Source organism: Symphalangus syndactylus, chromosome 7 (genome assembly GCF_028878055.3).
Source record: "Symphalangus syndactylus isolate Jambi chromosome 7, NHGRI_mSymSyn1-v2.1_pri, whole genome shotgun sequence".
Lineage (NCBI taxonomy): Eukaryota > Metazoa > Chordata > Mammalia > Primates > Hylobatidae > Symphalangus > Symphalangus syndactylus.
Window position 1 is genome coordinate 92,505,973 of NC_072429.2, and position 20,556 is coordinate 92,526,528.

The 20,556-nt window shown below is 41.6% G+C and overlaps 1 pseudogene; it reads right to left on the bottom strand.

The window, feature by feature from the left end:
* Positions 1-10,404: 10,404 nt before the first annotated feature.
* Positions 10,405-10,758, bottom strand: LOC129485845 (large ribosomal subunit protein eL34-like; annotated as a pseudogene).
* Positions 10,759-20,556: the final 9,798 nt, after the last annotated feature.

Genomic DNA, 20,556 nt, shown 5'->3' on the forward strand with positions numbered 1-20,556 from the left:
ATAGGGAATCCTTTCCCTGTTGCTTGTTTTTGTAAGGTTTGTCAAATATTAGATGGTTGTAGATGTGTGGTGTTATTTCTGAGGCCTCTGTTCTGTTCCATTGGTCTATATATCTGTTTTGGTACCAGTACCATGCTGTTTTGGTTACTGTAGCCTTGTTGTATAGTTTGAAGTCAGGTGGCATAATGCCTCCAGCTTTGGTCTTTTTGCTTAGGATTGTCTTGACAATGCGGGCTCTTTTTTCATTTCATATGAAATTTACAGTATTTTTTCTAATTCTGTGAAGAAAGTCAATGGTACCTTGTTGAAAATAGCAATGAATCTATAAATTACTTTGGACAGGGCCAGGCGCGATGGCTTATGCCTGTAATCCCAGCACTTTTGGAGGCCAAGGTGGGTGGATCACCTGAGGTCAGGAGTTCGAGACCAGCCTGACCAACATGGAGACTTCGTCTCTACTAAAAATTAGCCAGGTGTGGTGGTACATGCCTGTAATCCCAGCTACTCGGGAGACTGAGGCAGGAGAATTGCTTGAAACTGGGAGGCAGAGGTTGTGGTGAGCTGAGATTGCGCCATTGCACTCTAGCCTGGGCAACAAGAGCGAAACTCCATCTCAAAAAAAAAAAATTACTTGGGGCAGTATGGCCATTTTCACAATATTGATTCTTTCTACCAATGAGCATGGTATGTTTTTCCGTTTGTTTGTGTCTTCTCTTATTCCCTTGAGCAGTGGTTTGTAGTTCTCCTTGAAGAGGTCCTTCATGTCCCTTGTAAGTTGTATTCCTAGGTAATTTATTCTCTTTGTAGCAATTGTGAATGGGAATTCACTCAGGATTTGGCTCTCTGTTTGTCTATTGTTGGTGTATAGGAATGTTTGTGATTTTTGCACATTGATTTCTTATCCTGAGACTTTGCTGAAGTTGCTTATCGGCTTAAGGAGATTTGGGGCTGAGATGATGGGGTTTTCTAAATATACAATCATGTCATCTACAAACAGAGACAATTTGACTTCCTCTCTTCCTATTTGAATATGCTTTATTTATTTCCATTGCCTGATTGCCTTGGACAGAACTTTCAATACTATTTAGAACTGGAGTGGTGAGAGAGGGCATCCTTGTCTTGTGCTGGTTTTCAAAGGGAATGCTTCCAGCTTTTGCCCATTCAGTATGATATTGGTTGTGGGTTTGTCATAAATAGCTCTTATTATTTTGAGATATGTTCCATCAATACCTAGTTTATTGAGTGTTTTTAGCATGAAGGGATGGAGAATTTTGTCGAAGGCCTTTTCTGTATCTATTGAGATAATCATGAAGTTTTTGTCATTGGTTCTGTTTATGTGATGGATTACATTTATTGATTTGCATATGTTGAACCAGCCTTGCATCCCAGGGATGAAGCTGACTTGATCTTGGTGGATAAGCTTTTTGATGTGCTATTGGATTCAGTTTCCAGTATTTTATTGAGAATTTTCACATCAATGTTCATCAGGGATTTTGGGATGAAATTTTCTTTTTTTGTTGTGTCTCTGGCAGGTTTTGGTATCAGGATGATGTTGGCCTCATAAAATGACTTAGGGAGGACTCCCTCTCTTTCTATTGTTTGGAATAGTTTCAGAAGGAATGGTACCAGCTCCTCTTTGTACCTCTGGTAGAATTCAGCTGTAAATCTGTCTGATCCTGGGCTTTTTTTGGTTGGTAGGCTATTAATTACTGCCTCAATTTCAGAACTTATTATTGGTCTATTCAGGGATTTGACTTCTTCCTGGTTTAGTCTTAGGAGGTTGTATGTGTCCAGGAATTTATCCATTCTTCCAAATTTTCTAGTTTATTTGCATAGAATTGTTTATAGTATTCTGTGATGGTAGTTTGTATTTCTGTGGGATCAGTGGTGATATCCCCTTTATCATTTTTCTACCAGAGGTACAAGGAGGAACTGGTACCATTCCTTCTGAAACTATTGCAATCAATAGAAAAAGAGGGAATCCTCCCTAACACATTTTATGAGGCCAGCATCGTCCTGATACCAAAGCCTGGCAGAGACACAACGAAAAAACAGAATTTCAGACCAATATCCTTGATGAGCATTGATGCAAAAATCCTCAATAAAATACTGGCAAACTCAATCCAGCAGCACATCAAAAAGCTTATCCACCATGATCAAGTGGGCTTCATCCCTGGGATGCAAGGCTCATTCAACATACGCAAATCAATAAATGTAATCCAGCATATAAACAGAACCAAAGACAAAAACCACATGATTATCTCAATAGATGCAGAAAAGGCCTTTGACAAAATTCAACAACTTTCATGCTAACAACTCTCAATAAATTAGGTATTGATGGGCCGTATCTCAAAATAATAAGAGCTATCTATGACAAACCCACAGCCAATATCATACTGAATGGGCAAAAACTAGAAGTATTCCCTTTGAAAACTGGCACAAGACACGGATGCCCTCTCTCACCACTCCTATTCAACATAGTGTTGGAAGTTCTGGCCAGGGCAATCAGGCAGGAGAAGGAAATAAAGGGTATTCAATTAGGAAAAGAGGAAGTCAAATTGTCCCTGTTTGCAGATGACATGATTATATATCTAGAAAACCGCATTGTCTCAGCCCAAAATCTCCTTAAGCTGATTAGCAACTTCAGCAAAGTCTCAGGATACAAAATCAATGTACCAAAATCACAAGCATTCTTGTACACCAATAACAGACAAACAGAGAGCCAAATCATGAGTGAACTCCCATTCACAATTGCTTCAAAGAGAATAAAATACCTAGGAATCCAACTTACAAGGGATGTGAAGGACCTCTTCAAGGAGAACTACAAACCACTGCTCAATGAAATAAAAGAGGATACAAACAAATGGAAGAACATTCCATGCTCATGGGTTGGAAGAATCAATATCGTGAAAATGACCATACTGCCCAAGGTAATTTATAATTCAGTGCCATCCCCATCAAGCTAGCAATGATTTTCTTCACAGAATTGGAAAAAACTACTTTAAAGTTCATATGGAACAAAAAAAGAGCCTGCATCGCCAAGTCAATCCTAAGCCAAAAGAACAAAGCCGGAGGCATCACGCTACCTGACTTCAAACTATACTACAAGGCTACAGTAACCAAAACAGCATGGTACTGGTACCAAAACAGGGACATAGATCAATGGAACAGAACAGAGCCCTCAGAAATAATGCCGCATATCTACAACTATCTGATCTTTGACAAACCTGACAAAAACAAGCAATGGGAAAAGGATTCCCTATTTAATAAATGGTGCTGGGAAAACTGGCTAGCCATCTGTAGAAAGCTGAAACTGGATCCCTTCCTTACACCTTTTACAAAAATTAATTCAAGATGGATTAAAGACTTACATGTTAGACCTAAAACCATAAAAACCCTAGAAGAAAACCTAGGCTATACCATTCAGGACATAGGCATGGGCAAGGACTTCATGTCTAAAACACCGAAAGCAGTGGCAACAAAAGCCAAAATTGACAAATGGGATCTAATTAAACTAAAGAGCTTCTGCACAGCAAAAGAAACTACCATCAGAGTGAACAGGCAACCTACAAAATGGGAGAAAATTTTTGCAACCTACTCATCTGACAAAGGGCTAATATCCAGAATCTACAATGAACTCAAACAAATGTACAAGAAAAAAACAAACCCCATCAAAAAGTGGGCGAAGGACATGAACAGACACTTCTCAAAAGTAGACATTTATGCAGCCAAAAAACACTGCAAAAATGCTCATCATCACTGGCCATCAGAGAATTGCAAATCAAAACCACAATGAGATACCATCTCACACCAGTTAGAATGGCCATCATTAAAAAGTCAGGAAACAACAGGTGCTAGAGAGGATGTGGAGAAATAGGAACACTTTTACACTGTTGGTGGGACTGTAAACTAGTTCAACCATTGTGGAAGTCAGTGTGGCGATTCCTCAGGGATCTAGAACTAGAAATACCATTTGACCCAGCCATCCCATTACTGGGTATATATCCAAAGGACTATAAATCATGTTGCTATAAAGACACATGCACTTGTATATTTATTGTGGCACTATTCACAATAGCAAAGACTTGGAACCAACCCAAATGTCCAACAATGATGGACTGGATTAAGAAAATGAGGCACATATACACCATGGAATACTATGCAGCCATAAAAAATGATGAGTTCATGTCCTTTGTAGGGACATGGATGAAACTGGAAAACATCATTCTCAGCAAACTATCGCAAGGACAAAAAAAAAACACCACATGTTCTCACTCATAGGTGGGAATTGAACAATGAGAACACATGGACACAGGAAGGGGAACATCACACACTGGGGACTGATGTGGGATGGGGGGAGGGGGAGGGATAGCATTAGGAGATATACCTAATGCTAAATGACCAGTTAATGGGTACAGCACACCAACATGGCACATGGATACATATGTGACAAACCTGTACATTGTGCACATGTACCCTAAAACTTAAAGTATAATAATAATAAAAATATATATATAAATGAAAAAAAAGAAGGTGTGGCACATATACACCATGGAATACCATGCAGCCATAAAAAAGGATGAGTTCATGTCCTTTGTAGGGACATGGATGAAGCTAGAAACCATCATTCTCAGCAAACTATCGCAGGGAGAAAAAACCAAACACCGCATGTTCTCACTCATAGGTGGGAATTGAGCAACAAGAACACTTGGACACAGGAAGGGGAACATCACACACTGAGGCCTGTTGTGGGGCGGGGGGAGGGAGGAGGGATAGCTTTAGGAGATATACCTAATGTAAATGATGAGTTAATGGGTACAGCACACCAATGTGGCACATGTATACATATGTAACAAACCTGCACATTGTGCACATGTACCCTAAATCTTTAATTAAAAAAGTGCCTACCTGTAAAAAAAAAAGAATATGCCCCTTTAGCTCAGAGGAGTTTGTTATTACCCACTTTCTGAAGCCTATTTCTGTGAGTTTGTCAAACTCGTTCTCCATCCAATTTTTTCCCTTGCTGGCGAGGAGTTGTGATCCTTTGGAGGAGAAGAGATATTCTGGTTTTTGGAATTTTCAGGATTTTTGTGCTGGTTTTTTCCTCATGTTCGCGGATTTTTTTTTTTTTTTTTTTTTTGAGATGGAGTTTTGCTCGTTGTCTAGGCTGGGGTGCAATGATGTGATCTCGGCTCGCTGCAACCTCTGCCTCCCAGGTTCAAGTGATTCACCTGCCTCAGCCTCCTGAGTAGCTGGGATTACAAGTGCCCACCACTATGCCCATCTAATTTTGTTGTATTTTTAGTAGAGACGGGGTTTCTCCATGTTGGTTGTTGGTCAGCCTGGTCTCGAACTCCTGACCTCAGGTGATCCACCTGATTTGGCCTTCCAAACTGCTGGGATTACAGGTGTGAGCCACCATACCTGTCCTGTCTTCATGGATTTATCTACCTTTGATCTTTGATGCTGATGACCTTTGGATGGGGTTTTGTGTGGGCATCCTTTTTGTTGATGTTGGTGTTATTGCTTTCTGTTTGTTAGTTTTTCTTTTAACAGTCAGGCATGTCTTCTGCAGGTCTGCTGGAGGTCCACTCCAGACCCTGTTTGCCTGGATATTACCAGCAGAGTCTGCTGAACAGCAAAGATTGCTGCCTGCTCCTTCCACTGGAAGCTTCGTCCCAGAGGGGCACCTGACAGATGCCAGCCTGAGCTGTCCTGTATGAGGCATCTGTCGACCTCTGCTGGGAGATGTCTCCCAGTCAGGAGGTGCGGGGGTCAGGGACCCACCCACTTGAGGATGCAGTCTGTCCCTTAGCAAAGCTCAAGCACCATGCTAGGAGATCCACTGCTCTGTTCAGAGCCAGCAGACAGGAACATTTAAGTTTGCTGAAGCTGTGCCCACAGCCGCCCCTTCCCCCGGGTGCTCTGTTCCAGGGATATGGGGTTTTATCTATAGGCCCCTGACTGGGGCTGCTGCCTTTCTTTCAGAGATGTCTGGTCTAGAGAGGAGGAATCTAGAGAGGCAGTCTGGCTACAGTGGCTTTGGTGCACTGTGGTGGGTTCCACCCAGTTCGAACTTCCCAGCAGCTTTGTTTACATAGTGAGGGGAAAACTGCCTACTTAAGCCTCAGTAATGGCAGACGCCCCTCCCCCCACCAAGCTCCAGCTTCCCAGGTGGACTTCAGACTGCTGTGCTGTCATTGAGAATTTCAAGCCAGTGGATCTTAGCTTGCTGGGCTCCATGGGGGTGGGATCCACTGATCAAGACCACTTGGTTTCCTGGCTTCAGCCCCCTTTCCAGGGGAGTGAACAGTTCTGTCTCGCTTGGGTTTCGGGTGCCACTGAGGTACAAAAAAAACCTCCTACAGCTAGCTCAGTGTCTGCCCAAACGGTCCCCTAGTTTTGTGCTTAAAACCCAGGGTCCTGGTGGTGTAGGCACCCGAGGGAATCTCCTGGTCTGCGGGTTGTGAAAACCATGGGAAAACCATAGTATCTGGGCCAGATAGCACCGTCCCTCATGGCACAATCCTTCAAGGCTTCCCTTGGCTAGGGGAGGGAGTTCCCCAACCCCTTGCACTTCCCGGATAAGGCAACGCCCCACCCTGCTTCTGCTTGCCCTCCGTGGGCTGCACCCCCTGTCTAACCAGTCCCAATGGGATGAGCCAGGTACCTCAGTTGAAAATGCAGAAATCACTCGCCTTCTGCGCTGGTCTCACTGGGAGTGGCAGACTTGAGCTGTTCTTATTTGGTCATCTTGCCAGCACACCCCCCCCCCCTTTTTTTTTTTTGAGACAGAGTCTCGTTCTGTCACCCAGGCTGGAGTGCAGTGGTACAGTCTTGGCTGCAACCTCCACCTCCTGAGTTCAACTGATTCTCCTGCCTTAGCCTCTTGAGTTGCTGGGACTAAAGATGCCCCCCACCACACCCAGCCAATTTTTTTTTTTTTTTTGATACAGAGTCTCACTCTGTCACCTATGCTAGATTGCAGTGGCATGATCTTAGCTCACTGCAACCTCTGCCTCCTGGGTTCAAGCAATTCTCCTGCCTCAGCCTCCTGAGTATATGGGACTAAAGGCACATGCCACCACACCCAGCTAATTTTTTGTATTTTTAGTAGAGATGGGGTTTCACTGTGTTAGCCAGGATGGTCCCAATCTCCTGACCTTGTCATCGCCCTCCTTGGCCTCCCAAAGTGCTGGGATTTCAGGCGTGAGCCGCTGCGCCCAGCTAATTTTTGTATTTTTACAAAATAAATGTTTTACACAGGGTTTCACCATGTTGGCCAGGCTGGTCTCAAACTCCTGACCTCAAATGATCCACTCACCTCGGCCTCCCAAAATGTTGGGATTACAGGCATGAGCCACTGCACCCGTCGTAACTGCAGCATTTTTAAGATATGGGATACACAGGCACATCTGGTTTATTTGCTATGTGATCTGTATCTCTCTTTTGACTGCTACTTTAAAACTCTTTTGGAATTAAGCCCTTAGGGTACAGCTTTATATTCCTTATTACTATATTCTTGGAAAACTGCTTTGCATACAAATGCTTAATTTTAAATGAGTGATAATAAGTTCAATGTATTCTGCTACTGTAATATGTAGATTATGAAGAAGTTGGCACATGATTGGGCTGGGGTGGTAAAGAAAGTACTTGAAATAGTCAAAGGGAAAGATTTCATTTTTCTCAATTTAACCTGCTCACAGAAGGGCAATAAGAGCCTAATTATCTCATTTAGACAAGATCTATGGAGTCACAACCTGCATGGTCCAGTCTCAGGATGGCTCATATTGGAAGAAGCACTGCTCAAACAGGCGTTTCAGTTTTACTCAGCGCTCTAAAAATTTGAAAGGCTCTAAGTCATAATTCACGGTTAATATTTAAATCCTCTGCCTTGGCCGGGTGCGGTGGCTCACACTTGTAATCCCAGCACTTTGGGAGGCTGAGGTAGGCAGATCACCTGAGGTTGGGAGTTCGAGACCAGCCTCACTAACATGGTGAAACCCCGTCTGTACTAAAAATACAAAAATTAGCCAGGCATAGTGGCGCATGCCTGTAATCCCAGCTACTTGGGAGGCTGAGGCAGGAGAATCGCTTGAATCCAGGAGGTGGAGGTTGCAGTAAGCCGAGATAGTGCCATTGCACTCCAGCCCGAGTGACAAGAGCGAGACTCATCTCAAAAAAAAAAAAAAAAAAAAAAAAAAAAAAAAAAAAAAATCTTCTGCCAGAAACACTTCTGCAGCGCCTTGTAAATGCCAGTGTCTTGCCCTCTCCCACCCTCTCACCTCTGCTTCTCCTTTGGCTGTGCCCTCTCTAGTGCATCTGATCTGACATGCACACCCCTTGCCTCCCTTCTCTTCCACGTTTCTGCAGTTGGCAGCGTAGGTAACGGAGGAAGAGCGCAACACCCAAGTGATTTTTGTCCAGATGTATTTCAGTCACATTAAATTTCTGAGGTTTCAGATTTTATCTTACTGTTTGTGTGTGGTGTGCATGTTTAAAAATTAGGGTTTGTGAAAGAATTCTTGTAAAAGTATTCTTGTAAAAGTGTGCTATTTTCCTAGCAAGTTATCTTCTTTCTACGGACAGTGGCTGTATTTTCCTCACCAATGCCCCCTCATGCTGTTCCTCCTCCGCATGTGAGTTTGATCATTGCTGCATTATGGTTTTCTCTAGCACGTTTATTGGTAATGCATCCCTTTTTGAGAAAGAGGCCAGGCCCTCACCTCCCATGTCCAGCTCCCCAACCTGGTCTACTGGCAGCAACACACAGACCCTCATGGAGGCACGGGGACAGCTGCTTCCTGACTTTGTTGTGGCTGCTCCAGGGCTTGTTCTGAGGTCACTGACTTTGTGGTTTTTTGTTTGTTTGTTTGTTTTTGTTTGTTTTGAGACAGAATCTCGCTCTGTCACCCAGCCTGAAGTGCAGTGGTGTGATCTCCGCTCACTGCAATCTCCGCCTCCCAGGTTCAAGCAATTATCCTGCCTCAGCTTCCCAAGTAGCTGGGATTACAGGCGTGCGCGACCACGCCCGGCTAATTTTTGTATTCTTTTTCTTTTTTTGACATGGAATCTTGCTCTGTCGCCCAGGCTGAAGTGTAGTGGTGTTGCCTTGGCTCACTGCAACCTCTACTTCCCGGGTTCCAGTGATTCTCCTGCCTCAGGCTCCCGGGTAGCTGGGATTTCAGGGTGCATGACCACGCCCAGATAATTTTTGTATTTTTAGTAGAGAGGGGGTTTCACCATGTTGGCTAGACTGGTCTCAAACTCCTAACCTCAGGTGATCCACCCGCCTCAGCCTCCCAAAGTGCTGGGATTTCAGGTGTGAGCCACCACGCCCAGCTGAGGTCACTTTGAATATGGGGCGTCCTTTCTTTATATGTTGCTTTCTGTCTGGCACGGAGTAGGAACACAGTAAAGATGATCTGGCTCCGCATTTGTAGCCCGGAGGCAAAATTGACATCCTTTTCTTTGTTGTATCAACAGCTGTCTTACAATGGCCGGGAAAGTAAGGAAGATGAAAGCTGCTTACTATCACACAATGGGTACCAAATTCCTATTTGGTCACTTTGGGAGGGAGTTCAAACCAAGTTCTCTGAGTCTGCTAACTTTGTTCTAAACCCAGTCTATTCTCCATTCAGGGTCACATTTGCCTCTATCCCAAAGAGTAAGTCTGCCACCCTCTTGGCTCAACTAAATTTCTTTAGGTACTGGAGAAGTTTACCTTCTTCAGAAAGAAATGGTTTCCTTCCTTTCATGGCAAACTGAGCTCACTCTCCATTTAAATACTAAGACATTGAACCCCATGTTCATGAGAAGAGGTGGCCAATGCTACAAGGTCTCTGCCGGATTCTGTCTCCTGTCTTTTAAAAATTTGGTTGTTGTTAAAACCCAGAAGGACATGAAGAGTGCTTCCCACTGTTTATCCACAAAAGACACTGCACTGCTTCATTAGCATCGTGGCCATCAAACACAAACATAGCCAACCACTCAGATGATATCACAAAGTCCCATGGCGGACTGGACAGTGGAGAGCAATTCAGCACGGCATGCCATTTTTAAATACTGTGCTCTTAAAAATAAATATAGCCACTAAAGGGAAAACAGTATTAGGTTTAAATCGTGAGATAAAAATGTCTGTTATGTAAGGTTGTAGTGTTCATGCTCAGCCCTTTTCTCTCAGGACTCCTTTCCCAGTTCTTTTTCACTTCAAAGGAAAGTACCGTTTAAGAAAGAGGAAGGTATGACCTCAGAAGAGAGAAGAAACAGCAGCAACAGGGACCTCAGATCCTAGAGGTCTTCACAGGTGGGGTACAGGTGAATTTGTTGCCATTTAAAAGACTCATTTCTTGATACATTTTCTTTTTTTTTTTTTCATTTGTATTACTCAAAAAAATTTCATACTTATTTAGCTTTCTCACTCTGTGCTTATGCCTTCAATACTTTCACAACGATTTTCTGCTCCTTGATAAGGAAAGCACACTTGATCCTGTCACGAACACATTTAGCACACATGGAACCACCATAGACACTGCTGACATGTTTCTTTGTTTTGGACAATCTCATAAGAACTTTAGGTCTTACAGCACAAACCCCTCGAAGTCGGCCTGGGTACACACCACATGCAGATTTTGGTGCTTTCCCAACCTTCTTGGTATAAAGGTAAACAATTCTATTACCAGGGGTTCAGGACAGTCTAGTTTTGTTAGAAGCTGTATTGTAGGAAAGCCTATGTCGCTATGTCAAATGCTGGACCATTCTGAGTGCCTGCAGACAATGTCCCCTGACAAATTTTCTTCTAAACAATGGCTTCTGCAGAACTTGGACAGCTACAAAAGCCTCAGTTGCTTGTGTTTGGCTAATCATTCACCATTTATTAAGTGTCCACATTGTACAAGGAACAGAGTTTAATTCTAAAATAAGCTTGAAACACATGACTAAAACTTCAATTCCTAGACAAATATAACCAAATTGCACCACCTGCTACATGTTATCTGATTTACTGATTGGACCATATTTACTTTGAGTGGATGAGGCTTAATAGAAAACAGCTTGATCTTTTCCCTTCCCTATCCCCCGGATTCCCTGGCAGGGACTGGAAATAGGGGGAAAGGAAGAGGATGCCAATTTAGAGCTGAGTCATGTACAATGCTTAGGTGTGTACTTTTGCTTATCATCTTACAAGTTTCTGGTCAGTTCCCAAACCCATTCCCTATTCAGCGATTCCAAAGCTGCATCACATTCCCAAGCATCTTGAAAGTCTTGCTCTCCCATGGCTCACCTGTTCTCAACAGATGGCTTGTCGCATACTGAGAATGTTGAGGCTATCAGCTGAGAGCTTGTTTACTTTCCTCTTTCCCAGCCAACAGATTGACCTGCTTTCAACCTCCCTCCTTCTCTGTAGTTTTAAGGCTCATCTCTCTACCAGTCTTATTGATCAGATCACCTTTCAGCTTCTCTGGAGTTAAATCACATCTTAAGATGGAGATTAGATTCTTTAGTCAGCCCATAGGCAAGAGTCACATATAGTCAGAATCACTCGGAAGTTTTCTTAAGTCACTCATAACAGTAGGTCAAACATAGCTTTAGGAATACAATACTGTAAAGTAATATGCAGGTGTGAGTATATCAAGTAGACAGTATTTATAGGTGTAAGGTATATATACTATATAATGTATACTATAATATATAGCATACAATTCCAAGGAGGATTATATTGAGAAAATAAATCAAGCTAGCTTTTTGTAACACTTGAGCAAATTTTAAATACTCCTTTTTTTTTTGAGATGGAGTCTCACTCTGTTGCCCAGGCTGGAGTGCAGTGGCGCCATCTCAGCTCACTACAACCTCTGCCTCCTGGTGGGTTCAAGCGATTCTTGTGCCTCAGGCTCCCTAGTAGCTGGGACTACAGGTACGCACCACCACGCCCAGCTACTTTTTGGATTTTTTGACAGAGATGGGGTTTCAACATGTTGTCCAGGCTGAGAATATTCTTATTTCCCATTTGGTGTCATCACCTAAGTTTTTGTGGATAACTTTGTCAGTTTCTCCGTTGTCTTTAGTTAGTTCTTCAGTTTCTTTTACAAGATTGTAGTAAACCCTTCACTATCCACTAGTATGAACAATGCGTTTCTCTTATTTGTCTATGGTTGGGGAACCCCTAAATCATCCATACCTTCTTCGGTAGGTTTCACTAAAAGTCTTCTATGTCTGCCTGTAGACAACCTCATTGGGGGGAATTGCCCATTGAATTTCCAGCATTATTTACATAGTTCTTTCTCTCTATTTCCCTCCTGCTCCATTAGATGATAAGACTTGGCTATGTCTAAGAGAAATCCAAAATAGCAGTGGCTTATATAAGAGATAATTTTATTTTTTTATCTTATAAAACAAATCCAGAATTAGGTGGTGCAGAGCTGTTTCGGTGGCTCCACGGTCACCAGGGACACGGTCTCCTTCTCCTCTTCTGTTCTGCCATTGTGGTTTGTGGCTTCCATCCTCGTGGCTACTGCAGCTCCAGCCACTGTGTCTACATTCCAGTCAGCAGGAGGAAGGAAGGTGGTGTTCAGGAAAATTACCTGAAACTTGGAAATAATGCAAAAGGATGACTTCATATCCTGCCAATGTCGTACTAAAGCATTGTCCAGTTCCCCTAATGGTCATCTCGCTCTTGGGAAATGAACTACTCTTTAAGTACTATTGATTAGAGTTCAGACTGGAGAGTTAGATGTTAACTTAGAAGAACTGATTAGATGCAGATGAAAACCTGCAGAGATGGTTTTCTAACGTTGCAGAACATTTGTCACTTTTGCATCTAACTTAGCATTGTTATTTCAGAGTTTTTGGTGTTTTTTGTTTGTTTGTTTCTACTGAACCTGCCTTGTCATCTTACTGGCTTCCCTCATCAATGATTAATTATACTTTGGGATGTGCTCAGATAATGTGTGGAAATTATATTTTTAATATTTGTATGTTTTGACAGTAGGAAGGACAAAGGGGCTTTCTTCAAGTCAGTAATTTCCCTAAATGTCTACCTAAAATGTCTGCTTGTAACTTATTGGCCAGAACTTAGTCACAAGGCTACACATAGCTACAAAGGAGGCTGGGGAAGTAGTCTTCTAGCTGGGTGCATTAAAATAAGGGCTCTCTTCCTAAGGAAGGGAGGCAGAGATCAGACAGCAGGGAATAACTGTCTTTGCACAAGGACATATATCAATTGATGTTGCCTCTTTTACCTGTATTTCTGCCTTTCCCTCTATGTTTACTTCTTTCTAGCAGCCTAAAAGCATATCAGAGAATACCAACAGCTTTAACAACTTGGACCTGAATCTTCCTCCAGCTATCAGGAGAACATTCTTTTTCCCCAATGGAGGTCCTATAAAGAACAATCTCACTTGGCTCTGCTCTCTTACCTCCTCCTCCTTCTTCACCCACTTTAAGCAGGCTTCTGTTCCTCTCATCCACTAAACCTGCTCTGCTAGGCCACAGCTGATCTCCTAAACATCACACTCAAATCAACTACATCTTACACAAAGCAAATATTTAATAAATGATTACTGAATTATTCAATATGTTTGCTCTGTTTTCTTCTTCTTTCTTAAGACAGTATTACTTTCTTTTCTTCTCAATTGCAAAATTAATATTTTAGTTTCATTATGGGCTAACTAGGTTCTTTTGACACATTCATGAAAATCTAATTCTTAGACAACACTTTGGTTCTGTGCAAAAATGCATTCCAACTTTCAAACGATTGGCCTAACAGTACACTTTTGGAAATTTTTGACCTTTTTGTAGGCCCAGGTCTGTTTATTCATTTTCCCCCTCCATTGAATAGGAAAAATAAATTGGCTTTTTGCTGCTAATAAAAGCAAATTCTACTTGTGTTGTTTCCAAAGCACACAGCAAGTGGCAAGGAATCCCCAAGGGAAAAACACCAGTAAGATTCTTTCATAATGTGTTTTCCTCTAATCCCCTTCCTGATCCTTTCTCACCAAATGGATCTAGCTATTTTCAAGTTCAATTTTTGCTCTAAACCAGAGAACATAGTGTCCTAAATTGATACTTCACCCTCTATAAGCCTCCGCCTCTTGGCCTGCTTTATTTATCAGGCAGGCTCCTCCAGGGATTTGGGGTTGGGCCTGAGGAAGCCCAGGTGGTTGGCAATTGCCAGCAGGATGTAGTTATGCTGCCCCAATGTGGCAGTTTTCATTCTATTTCAAACGCTGCTTTATTTTTTTCTCTCATGCTTCTTTGAGTACATCATAGGACATTAAGGGATGGTGGTGGCTTTGGGGGGACCCACAATGCTTCTAACAGTTCTTCCTCCCAGGTTTTGGGGGCTATAAGTGAAGGTAAGAATGAAAGCTTGGAATTTTAATAGACAGCTCCCATCTGCCATATCTAAAGAATGCTTCTAGCAGGGAGAAGGCAAACCTCAACGGAAGAGGTTGGTCAGTTTTTAATCAGCTGGGTCCCATCTAATCTTGCCAAGCTCTAAGCAGAGATTGCAAATTTTGGATCCATAAGCTAAATCCAGCCTCAGACATGCTATGTTTGGCTGACACGGATGGTACTTTTTGTTTTAATTTTTAAAAGGCAGCATTTAAAAGGAAGATTTTATATACCAATCCAGACTTCTGCCATCTTGACATCGCATTCCTGAGTTGCAGCAATTGGCTGAAACTGAGTAGCTGTTGTTTCCTCTAGGTGGGGTTTGCCCTCTGCAATTTTGTCACAGACTTCGCTTCCCTCTGTGACACATCCAGCTGCTTCCCCCATTTAATATCTGCTGCACCTCTGCTGGCATGTGAGTTTTGGATCCCTGTTGCAAACAGCTGGGGATGGGGAGAAGTATCAGGGCAGACTTCACAGAGGAGGGGAATTTAGCTGGTCCTTGAAAACTGATAGGAATTTTCCCGGAAAAGGTATGGAACCTCTAGGAAAGCAGACAGGTAGAGAAAAGACACAGTTATGAAGATTTTTGGGAAGGATCAAATCGAACCTTAAGAAAGGCCAGAGTAATCTTTCAGCATGACCTTGGATTTCAACAGACTTTAGTTCCAATTCAGGCTCTACCACATACTTTCAGCATGACCTTGAGTAAATTATTTAATTTCTTTGAGCCTCAACGTATTTATCTGTATAGTAGACATAATAGCTCTATCACATGATTGTGACCACAAAATGAGGTAACATTTTAAAAAATTTATTGGAGTATAATATACCCGAAAGTGCACATATCAAAGATGTGCAGCTCAGTGAATTTTAACAAAGTGAACACATTCATGTCACCAGCACCCAGGTCAATGAACAGACAATACCAACATTTCTTTATTTTTTTGAGAGAGTCTCACTCTGTCACCCAGGCTGGAATGCAGTGGTGCTATCTCGGCTCACTGCAACCTCCGCCTCCTGGGTTCAAGCAATTTTCCTGCCTCAGCCTCCCAAGTAGCTGGGATTACAGGTGCCTGCCACTGTGCTGGGCTAATTTTTGTATTTTTAGTACAGATGGGGTTTCACCATCTTGGTCAGGCTGGTCTTGAACTCCTGACCTCTTGAGCCACCCGCCTTGGCCTCCCAAAGTGTTGGGATTACAGGCATGAGCCACCGTGCCTGGCCTATTATGATTTTAATTTATTAGAAAAGTGGCTTAATTGGCTCATGGCTCTGCAGGCGGTACAGGAAACGTGGTGGCATCTGCTTGTGGCGAGGCCTCAGGGAGCTTTTACTAATGGCAGAAGGCAAAGCAGGAGCAACTTTAATTTTTTTTTATTTCAGCTTTTAGGTTCAGGGGTACATGTGCAAGTTTGTTACACTGGTAAACTGTGTGATACTGAGGTTTGGGGTGTGAATGATCCTGTAACCCTGGTAGTGAGCATTGTACCTAATAGGTATTCATAGTTTTTCAACCTTTGCTTCCCTTCCTCTTTCCCCTGTCTGGTAGTCCCCAGTGTCTATTTTTCCCATCCTTATATCCATGTATACTCAGTGTTTAGCTACCACTTATAAGTGAGAACATGTGATACTGGGTTTTCTGTTCCTGCGTTAATTCACTTACGATGATGGCCTCCAGCTGCATCCATGTTGCTGCAAGGGACATGATTTTGTTCTTTTTTGTGGCTGTGTAATATTCCATAGTGTGTATGTACCACATTTTCTTTATCTAGTCCACCATTGATGGGCATCTAGGTTGATTCCATGTCATTGCCATTGTGAATAGTGCTGTGATGAACATACAAGTGCATGTGTCTTTGGTAGAATGATTTATTTGCCATTAGATAGATACCCAGCAATGGGATTGCTGGGTTGAATGGTAGTTCTGTTTTAAATTACTTGAGAAATCTCAAAACTGCTTTTCACAGTGGCTGAGTGGATTTACATTCCTACCAAGAATGTATAAGCATTCTCTTTTCTCTGCAACCTTGCCCACATCTGTTATGTTTTGACTTTTTAATAACAGCCATTCTGACTGGTATGAGATGGTGTCACACTATGTTTTTGATTAACATTTCTCTAGTGATGTTGAGCATTTTTTCGTATGTTTGTTAGCCACATGTATGTCTTCTGAGAAGTGTCTGTGTCCTTCGCCCACTTTTAAAGCAGGTTGTTTGTGTTTTGCTTGTTGAATTATTTAAGTTCCTATTAGATTCTGCATATTAGTTTGTGAATATTTTCTCCCATTCTGTAGGTTGTCTGTTCATTCTGTTGATAGTTTCTTTTGCTATGCAGAAGCTCTTTAGCTTAATTAGGTCCCACCTGTTAATTTTTTTGTTGCAATTGCTTTTGAGGACATAGTCATAAATTCTTTGCCAAGGTTGATGTCCAGAATGATATTTCCTAGGTTTTATTCTAGAATTTTTATAGTTTTATGTCTTTTTTTCTTTTTTTTTTAAATTATACTTTAAGTTCTAGGGTACATGTGCACAACGTGCAGGTTTGATACATAGGTATACACGGGCCAGGTTGGTTTGCTGTACCCATCAACTCATCATTTACATTGGGTATTTCTCCTAATGCTATCCCTCCCCCAGCCCCATCACCCACCGACAGGCCCCAGTGTGTGATGTTCCCCACCCTGTGTCCAGGTGATCTCGTTGTTCAATTCCCACCTATGAGTGAGAACATGCAGTGTTTGGTTTTCTGTCCTTGTGATGGTTTGCTGAGAATGATGGTTTCCAGCTTCATCCATGTCCCTGCAAAGGACATGAACTTATCCTTTTTTATGGCTGCATAGTATTCCATGGTGTATATGTGCCACATTTTCTTAATGCAGTCTATCATTGATGGATATTTGGGTTGGTTCCAAGTCTTTGATATTGTGAATAGTGCTGCAATAAACATGCGTGTGCATGTATCTTTATAGTAGAATGATTTATAATCCTTTGGGTATATACCCAGTAATGGGATTGCTGGGTCAAATGGTATTTCTAGTTCTAGATCCTTGAGGAATCACCGCACTGTCTTCCACAATGGTTGAACTAGTTTACACTCCCACCAACAGTGTAAAAGTGTTCCTATTTCTCCACATCCTCTCCAGCATCTGTTGTTTACTTTTTAATGATTGCCATTCTAACTGGCATGAGATGGTATCTCATTGTGATTTTGATTTGCATTTCTCTGATGACCAGTGATGATGAGCTTTTTTCATGTGTCTGTTGGCTGCATAAATGTCTTCTTTTGAGAAGTATCTGTTCATATCCTTTGCCCACTTTTTGATGGGATTTTTTTTTTTCTTGTAAATTTGTATGAGTTCTTTGTAGATTCTGGATATTAGCCCTTTGTCAGATGGGTAGATTGCAAAAATTTTCTCCCATTCTGTAGGTTGCCTGTTCACCTTGATGGTAGTTTCTTTTGCTGTGCAGAAGCTCTTTAGTTTAATTAGATCCCTTTTGTCTATTTTGGCTTTTGTTGCCATTGCTTTTGGTGTTTTAGTCATGAAATCCTTGCCCATGCCTATGTCCTGAATGGTATTGCCTAGGTTTTCTTCTAGAGTGTTTATAGTTTTAGGTCTAACATTTAAGTCTTTAATCCATCTTGAATTAATTTTTGTATAAGGTGTAAGGAAGGGATCCAGTTTCAGCTTTCTACATATGGCTAGCCAGTTTTCCTAGCACCATTTATTAAATAGGGAATCCTTTCCCCATTTTTGTTTTTGTCAGGTTTGTCAAAAATCAGATGTTTGTAGATGTGTGGTGTTATTTCTGAGGCCTCTGTTGTGTTCTATTGGTCTGTCTCTCTGTTTTGGTACCAGTACCATGCTGTTTTGATTACTGTAGCCTTGTAGTATAGTTTGAAGTCAGGCAGCATGATGCCTCCAGCTTTATTCTTTTTCTTAGGATTGTCTTGGCGATGCAGGCTCTTTTTTGGTTCCATATGAACATTAAAATAGTTTTTTCCAATTCTGTGAAGAAAGTCATTGGTAGCTTCATGGGGATGGCATTGAATCTATAAATTCCCTTGGGCAGTATGGCCATTTTCATGACATTGATTCTTCCTATCCATGAGCATGGAATGTTCTTCCATTTGTTTGTGTCGTTGAGCAGTGGTTTGTAGTTCTCCTTGAAGAGGTCCTTCACATCTCTTGTAAGTTGGATTTCTATGTATTTTATTCTCTTTGTAGCAATTGTGAATGGTAGTTCACTCATGATTTGGCTCTTTGTTTGTCTTTTATTGGTGTATAGGAAGGCTTTTGATTTTTGCACATTGATTTTGTATCCTGAGACTTTGCTGAAGTTGCTTATCAGCTTAAGGAGATTTGGGGCTGAGACAATGGGGTTTTCTAAATATACAATTATGTCATCTGCAAACAGGGACAATTTGACTTCCTCTTTTCCTAATTGAATACCCTTTATTTCTTTCTCCTGCCTGATTGCCCTGGCCAAAACTTCCAACATTATGTCGAATAGGAATGGTGAGAGAGGGCATCCCTGTCTTGTGCCAGTTTTTAAAGGGAATGCTTCCAGTTTTTGCTCATTCAGTATGGTATTAGCTGTGGGTTTGACATAAATAGCTCTTATTATTTTGAGATACGTCCTATCAATACCTAGTTTATTGAGAGTTTTTAGCATGAAGGGCTGTTAAATTTTGTGGAAGGCCTTTTCTGCATCTATTGAGATAATCATGGGTTTTTTGTTGTTGGTTCTGTTCATGTGATGGATTATGTTTATTGATTTGTGTATGTTGAAGCAGCGTTGTATCCCAGGGATGAAGCCGACTTGATTGTGGTGGATAAGCTTTTTGATATGCTGCTGGATTTGGTTTGCCAGTATTTTATTGAGGATTTTTGCATAGATGTTCATCAGGGATATTGGTCTAAAATTCTCTTTTTTGTTGTTGTTGTGTCTCTGCCAGGCTTTGGTATCAGGATGATGTTGGCCTCATAAAATGAGTTAGGGAGGATTCCCTCTTTTTCTATTGATTGGAATAGTTTCAGAAGGAATGGTACCAGCTCCTCTTTGTACCTGTGGTAGAATTCAACTGTGAATCCATCTGGCCTTGGACTATTTTTGGTTGGTAGGCTATTAATTATTCCCTCAATTTCAGAGCCTGTTATTGGCCTATTCAGAGATTCAACTTCTTCCTGGTTCAGTCTTGGGAGGGTGTATGTGTCCAGGAATTTATCCATTTCTTCTAGATTTTCTAGTTTATTTCCATAGAGGTGTTTATAGTATTCTGTGATGGTAATTTGTATTTCTGTGGAATCGGTGGTCATATCCCCTTTATCATTTTTTATTGTGTCTATTTGATTCTTCTCTCTTTTCTTCTTTATTAGTCTTGCTAGTGGCCTATCAATTTTGTTGATCTTTTCAAAAAACCAGCTCCTGGATTCATTGATTTTTTTTAAGGGTTTTTTTGTGTCTCTATCTCTTTCAGTTCTGCTCTGATCTTAGTTATTTCTTGCCTCCTGTTAGCTTTTGAATGTGTTTGCTCTTGCTTCTCTAGTTCTTTTAATTGTGATGTTAGGGTGTCAATTTTAGATCTTTCCTGCTTTCTCTTGTGGGCATTTAGTGCTATAAATTTCCCTCCACACACTGCTTTAAATGTGTCCCAGAGATTCCGGTATGTTGTGTCTTTGTTCTCATTGGTTTCAAAGAACATCTTTATTTCTGCCTTCATTTCGTTATTTACCCAGTACTCATTCAGGAGCAGGTTGTTCAGTTTCCATGTCGTTGTGTGGTTTTGAGTGAGTTTCTTAATCCTGAGTTCTAGTTTGATTGCACTGTGGTCTGAGAGACAGTTTGTTGTCATTTCTGTTCTTTTATATTTGCTGAGGAGTGCTTTACTTCCAGTTTTGTGGTCAATTTTAGAATAAGTGTGATGTGGTGCTGAGAAGAATGTATATTCTGTTCATTTGGGGTGGAGAGTTCTGTAGATGTCTATTAGGTCTGCTTGGTGCAGAGCTGAGTTCAAGTCCTGGGTATCCTTTTTAACCTTCTGTCTCGTTGGTCTGTCTAATGTTGACAGTGGGATGTTAAAGTCTCCCATTATTATTGTGTGGGAGTCTAAGTCTCTTTGTAGGTCTCTAAGGACTTGCTTTTTGAATTTGGATGCTCCTGT